This window comes from Protopterus annectens, chromosome 1.part1 (genome assembly GCF_019279795.1).
Source record: "Protopterus annectens isolate FY-2018-M chromosome 1.part1, PAN1.0, whole genome shotgun sequence".
NCBI lineage: Eukaryota > Metazoa > Chordata > Ceratodontiformes > Protopteridae > Protopterus > Protopterus annectens.
The window spans coordinates 1,820,194,659-1,820,202,067 of NC_056726.1; positions in this window are offsets into that span (position 1 = coordinate 1,820,194,659).

Here is a 7,409-nt window from a genome sequence, read left to right on the forward strand (position 1 = left end):
AAGACCCCTTCATTCCTAATAATATTCAAGACCCCTTCATTCCTAGTAATTCTCAGGATGTTCTTCCAGATTTTTTAGTAGAAGAACAAATTTTAAACAGTGAGAACATTTCACTTAGTGAGAATACCAATTTGACCATTCATACATCCAGTGGTTTTAATGTATATAATTATACGGATGTAAGTATTAATGAAGAATTTTTTTCCCTGTTCAGTAAAGGGATGAAATACATACCTACGGCAAAATTTAATATCATAGATACAATTAAGGAGATGAAATTGTTTTGCCGGAGACTTGATTTGGCTATACAGTTTAATGGAACAGATGAAAGGGACAGACATAACAATGTTAACAAATATAAGAAAAAAAGTGCCTACATTCCTACTTATCATCCGAACATAGCCAATTTTGAAAAATTAGTAAGTAAAGATATATATTGGCTCTATTCTAATATCAAAAACAACCCAGATTATGGAGGGTTGTACAAGGACAATCTAAGTATTAAAGAAAGGGAAGTTTTGAAAAATATTTTGGCCAACCAAGACATTAGGATCATGAAACCAGATAAAGGTGGAGGTATTGTTATTTTTTCCACCCTGGATTACAATAATGAAATCCACAACATTCTCCACCTTACTGGGAATTATGAAGAAGTTTCAGTGAACCAAGTTAATATTGGTTACAGGAGAATTGACCTAGTATTAGAAGAATATTTACTAGATGACCGAATATCTAATGAGGTTTATGAGTTCATCCGAGAAGAGTTTCCAAAAACGGCTATTATTTTCGGTATTCCGAAAATACACAAATGTTTGAGTAAACCCCCTTTTAGACCTATTATTTATGGGTCTAAATCTAAGACATATAATATGGGGGTTATCATTGACGGATGGACTAAACATGTTTATGACAATGTTAGACACCTCACTAAGGATTCATGGAACGTTTTAGCAAACTTGACTCCAGATATTTGGCAAAGTGATCTTTTATTTTTGACAATTGATGTTGTTGACCTTTTTTCAAGCATTCCAAAAGAAATTGGCTTGGAATACTTTTTTGAAAGCCTAAGAAAATATTCCACTTTGAGTTGGGAGAGAATTAACCTCATTGTTGACATGATGGGGTTAATTTTTGATTATAATTATCTACAATTTCAAGGAGAAGTGTTCAGGCAGACCAAGGGCGTAGCTATGGGGGCCTCTTGTGCCCCTGTGTTCGCCAACTTGGTAATGTTAGAATGGGAATCATTATTTATATTCCCTAGTGAATTTTATAAACATATGGTATATTACACAAGATACTTGGATGATTTATTCATTCTCTGGAATGGACCTGAAGATCTTATTAAGAGTTTTATTGATTACTTAAACAATACGACTTGTTTCTTGAAATTCACTTATAAAGTGGAAAAGGAAGGGATTTCGTATCTTGACACATATGTTAACAACAGTAGTAAAGGGTTTGAATCAAGAATTTACAGAAAGAACACATTCTCCAATGATTATTTATTTTATGGGAGTAGTCATCCACCTCATGTTTTCAAAAATGTGTTTAAAGGTCAATGCATACGTGCCGCACGTATGTCATCTAACAAAATCATCATGGAAAAAGAATTGGACAACATCTTTAATATGTTTAAAAAAAGGGGATACCCAGTTTCTATGTTAACCCCCATAATTACATTTGTTAAAAAGGAATGGGGACAGAAGCATCCACCTTTGCTGGGGAAACCTTTCAATTCCAATAAGAGAGTCAATTACAATAATAGTAATATTTGTGTAATTATGTTTAGCCCATATACAAGTGTAATCAAAGAAACTAACTATAAAAGTGTAATCAGCACCGTGATCATGGTTCTGATGAAATCTGCATTTCCTGCAGATGAAAGCACTTAACCAGGGAAGACTTTTATGCTTTTTTCATGCTTTTATCAAGCTTTTGTTGTTGGATTTTCCGTGTGGATTAAAGTTTATTATCTTCACTCTTCCGTTCAAGCTGTGGTTTTTCTGGGACCTCAACAAGGGTTGTTATTTGGTTTGGTGCTTGCTACCTTTTTGTGTGGTTCAGTTGTTAGAATAGTAGGTTTTAAATAGCTTTTTAAACTGTATAGTAGAGTTATTAGAAGTTATATGGCTAGGTAGTGTATTCCAGGCTCTTGCGATAGTGTACCCGAAGAGAGACTTAACAGCATCATTCTTATATTTGTTGACTTTTATGGGGTTTTGGTTAGTAGATCTTAAGGGACTAGCAATAGTATAGGGTTGAATTAGATCCTGGAGTGCAGGGGTTTTGTCAGGAAGATAGTATACATTGTGTGCTACTGACAATTGACAGAGTAGCGCAGTTGAGGGAGCTCAAGCCAGTTAAGCTGCTTTAAAGATAGACAGTGATGTGATCTGTATGAGGCTTCAGTAGCAAACTTGGCAATCTTGTTGTAGCAAGATTCCATTTTGTTTAAATCAGCCTGGCGGAGGTTAGTCAGGACTGGGGAGGCATAGAGGAGGATGGACAAAAGATGAGTCCTTGCTATTGTGGCCTTGGTATGTCTAGTGATAAATATTTGTTCCTGTAGAGGAGACCAAACTTTTTGTTTACTTTCTTGATGGTTTGAGCAATGTAGATGTCAAATTTCAGGTTGTTGTCAATTTCTGCACTTAGCAGTTTAGTGTGTGAGGTTGGACTGATCTGGATATTATCTTTGGAAGTTATGCAAAAGTTGTCGGGGGGGGGGGCTACCTTGGCTGTACAGAATACATTTTGTTTTTTTGGGATTAAGAATGAGTTTGGAGCTAGTATACCATGTTTCAGCTAAGGTAAAGTTATTTTGGATTAGGGTATGCAGTTCTTTTTTTGTGGGAGCAGCACATATAAAGGTGGTGTCATCAGTATATTGTACTACTGAAGCAGAGAGTGCGGAGGAAGAGAACTAGTTGGTAAAAAGAGAGAAAAGCAATGGGCCAAGGATGGAACCTTGAGGGACACCTAAGGATACTGGTAACAGAGGGGACAATTGGTTTTGCCATAGGACAGCCTGTTGTTGGTCTGATAAGTAGCTGCTGAACCATGAGATAGAGGAGGGACTGATGTTTAGGGTTGATAGAGTTTTGAGAAGCATATTGTGGTTAACCATGTCAAAAGCTTTTGATAAGTCTAAGAATATGGAAGATACGAAAAAACCCTTGTTTCTGTAGTGGTTCACTGTATTAGTGAAAGACAGTAGTGCAGTGGTGGTACTATGAGATGGTCTAAATCCATGCTGTGTTTAGATAGCAGGTTGTCATTTTGGAGGTACTGCATTATTTGGGAATGAACAACTCTTTCTGGTATTTTGGATAGGGGTGATAGAATAGCTATTGGACGGTAATTGGTGAGTTCTAAGGAGTTACCTCCTTTGTATAGTGGTATAATGTGTGATGTTTTCCATAAGGTCGGTACCGTGCATTCAGATAGAGACCTGTTGATGAGAATAGCAACAGGATAGGCTATGGCTTCAGCTGCTATCTAAAGGAAATCTGCTAGTAGGTAGGTTATCAGCAGCTAGTGTGGTTGACTTGAGTTTGTGAAGGAGTTTAGAAATAACCTTGGTGGATATGGGGTGCAGGGAGAAGTTGGATGAATTGTCTTGGGGTGGGTTTTGTTAGATGTTGTGGGGCAGCTAGCATTATTTTGGGCATTGGCTAGGGTTTGGACAGTTTCAGTAAAGTACTTATTGAATTGTGTGGGAATGTTGTCATGGCTGTTTACTGTCATAGGGGTTGGGGTTGTGGATTTACCTGGCTGTAGTATAGTATTTATTGTGGCCCAGAATCATTGAGGATTGTTAGCATATTTTTCTTGCATGCTTTTATAGTAGTTGGTTTTGCCACATTTAATTAGCTTTTTGGTTTTGTTACGGAGTTCTAAGTAATTTTGTCTCATAGTAATGGTTTTGTTTTTGTAGCATTATATCCAAGCCTTATCTCTTTCTTTCATTCATTGTAGTTTTGGTTTCTTTAGTTAGCCATTGGGTATATTTTTCTTTTATTCTAATGGTTCTGCAGGGTGCATGATAGTTTAAGATTTGTAAGAAAGTCGAGTTAAAGTACTGCACAGCTTCATCAAGAGACAGTTCCTTTAGAGAAGCCCAATTACAAGATTTTAGTGCACTGAGGAATGTATTAGGGGTAAAGGTCTTTTTATTTCTTACTACTCGGAAGATAGTCTGACTGATGTGTTGGGATCTATTTCTAATTAGATAGGTTGGTTGATGGTTACTTAAACTATCAGGTAGACAACTAGATTTGTATGTGAGAGAGGGGTTAGATATAAGAATCCAATCAAAAATGTACTTGCGGTGGGATGATTTGTTGATTCTAGTGGGGGATGAGATTAGTTGGGTAAACCCATGTAAGTTAATATAGTTAGAGGGATTGTGACTAGAGCAGCTAAACCAGTCAATATTAAAGTCTCCTAATAGTATAATTTCCTGTGGGAGAGAGTTTGAAATCCAGTCTAGTAGATTTTCCATTATAGTAGTGTTATTGCCTGGTGGGATGTAATTGTCTACAATATTTATATGTTTGTTGAGGTTTAGTTTTAATTTAGCAAGGATTAGTTCTACATTGTTGTCTACAGGGGGATTACCATTGTGTAATTCAATGTTGAGATGGTTTTGGAATAATATTATAATATTGCCTCCCCACTCTATCTCTATGTATAATATTGTAACCAGGAGCTGTGATCTCATTATTGTGGTGTTCTGGCTTTAGCCATGTTTCAGTTAGCAACATGATCTCTGGTTTATATAGAGGTAATAGGGCATGAAGTTCATGAATTTTGTTTAATATACTTCTTACATTTAGGTTTAGGAAAAGGAGAGAGGAGGTTGGTCTGTGGTATAGAAGTTTTAGCTAATCTAAGTTTGGGTTGGTTGTTGTACTAAGTCTTGGATTAGGGTGAATGTCACCACTGCATGAAAGTGTTTTAAGTAGGTGTAGGTAGAGTTTAGTAAGCTTGTAAATTATTTTAGCATGTCTTTGAGACAAATGGGAGTTTTGTTTAGCTAAATGCTGATTGTGTAGGAAAGAGATGGTATGGGAGGGGATTAGGTCACATGTTGATATGGAGAAATGTATTAGTTTGACTGGATTGCCTATTGCTTCTGTTTGCCCTGGTGATGGGGTGTTGTCATTAAGCTGAGAATGGTATGTGGTGAGCGATGAAAGAATGAGTACAGCAGAAATTGTGAAGGGATAGATTAGTGTGTTTAGTAAGTGTGTGTTTATTTTATAGAACATTGGTTGTGGATTGAGAAAGAGCAGGGTGTGTAAGGTGTGTTTCTTTAATAGTATGAGTTGAGTGTTGTAGTGAGAGGTTGTGGTAGAGTGTGTCCCTGTAGGGGAAACAAGGTGAAATGTGATAGGATAACTAGATTGTGGGAGGAGGTGTGCAGTGACTGGGGTGTGGTCTTTAACTATAAACATAATTGTTCTAGGGGTGGGTGGGAATGGGGGTAGGGTAGGGGAGCAGAGTGAGCCCATGTGTAGCGAGGGAGAATGGAGCGGGTTGAGCCCAGTATGGAAGGGTTAGGAGAAAGCAAAAAAAAAGCAACCAGAAAGAGATAAGTAAGGTAAAATCAATTTCCTGGAAAGCTAGAACTGGAAAGATAGAGAGGAGTAGCCTAGAGGGTACACTGTGGCTGAGGGTGAGGGGAGAAGGGAGTACTGGAAAGGAGGTTTATTCACGAGAGATAGAGAGTATGGGGTGAGAGGGGATGAAGCACAGAAAAAGGCAGAGTTGTTCTGTTATAGCTACATTTAATGGATATAACTAGAAGTATGAAGCCATTGGAGTGAGGGCAAGCTAAGAAAAATCTAGAGAGGGATAGCAGAGTGGGAGGCTAGGAGTTATAGGTTAGATAATTGGGTGAATGGAGCAGGTCACCTAGGGAGCTAAGTAATGCATGAGAGACCACTGGTTAAGAGGGGCACAGATTTATCTTATAGTATTATCTGGCAGAACACAAAATCACATACTTAATGTGGGAAGCAGTAGTGGGTTCCCTTTTGGTAATCTGATTCTGTTTCAGTATACTTAGTAAGGTGGACCACTGACTGGGCAGCTGAGGGGACTCAGAAGGTGGAATACACTACTTAATGTCAACTTTACTAATTGTCCAGGTACTTGTAACTTCAGTGAGAAGCAGTAGTGAGTTCACTTTTGGTAGTCTGATTCTGTTTCAGTATACTAAGTACAGTGGACCATTGACTGGGCAGCTGAGGGGACTCGGAAGGTGAAATACACTATTTAATGTTAACTTTACTAATTGTCCAGATACGTGTGACTTCAGTGGGAAGCAGTAGTGGGTTCCCTTTTGGTAGTCTGATTCTGTTTTGGTATACTTATTATGGTGGACCACTGACTGGGCAGCTGAGGGGACTCGGAAGGTGGAATACACTACTGTAAAGGATCACCAAAACAAAGGCTGAACTGTGGGGGCCAACAATACTCATCCATCACCAGGGGTCCTAGGTGATCTGTGCCAGGCATGGGAGATGTCAAATTCTGTTCTTGCATGCTTCCTTCCAATCCCCCTACTTCTCAGGGTGCTCTAGTAAGGAAAGGAGAAGGGCCATAGATAATTCTATTAGCACCATTTTTGTCCAGGCAGCATTTGGTCTGTTTTCCACTGGATGACAAAGGGGAAACCATTCATTCTGATTCACCATGTTGACCTCTTGACTCAGCTTAAGGGGGTCTTTAATATGCCCGTCTATATGTGGTTTGGCACTTCTTTCTTTGGGCACCTTTTTAGCTGTTGTGTCTAATACCATGAAGGAAATTAGGATGTCAGCCACAAGAAAATATTACCTACTTAAAAAGAAGACAATTTACCTCTAGTACCAAAGGAGGCATGAGAAGTCAAATTTGCTATCAGTGCCCTTTAATCTTCAGTACCTGTCAGATTTTAAGGAGTCGGGACTGACTTTTATCTCAGTGAAGGTACACCTTTCAGCTATTTCAGTGTGGATGCATAGGGACCCCTCTTTCATACCAGTTAATTAATTCATCAAGGATATATTGCACTTGAGACCACCAAGAAAGGATGTTACTACACCACAGGACTTGAATGTTATCTTAGAAAAGCTCACCCAAATCCCCTTTGAACCAGTGTCATTCAAATCCCTCAAAATTTTAACTTGTAACACAGCTCTTCTGTTTGTTGTCATGACAACTAAATGAATTTCTGAACTACAGGTTTTGATGTGCAAGGAACCATTCCTGATTTTTTCACAGGTAGTCTCAATCTAAATAATAGAGACCCTTCAATTTTGTTGAAATTGCTTAAATAAATTTCTTTAAGCCAGTCTATCCAGTTGCTGGGCATTTTCCTAATCCCATACAGCAAAGGAAAAAAGATTTTACATTAA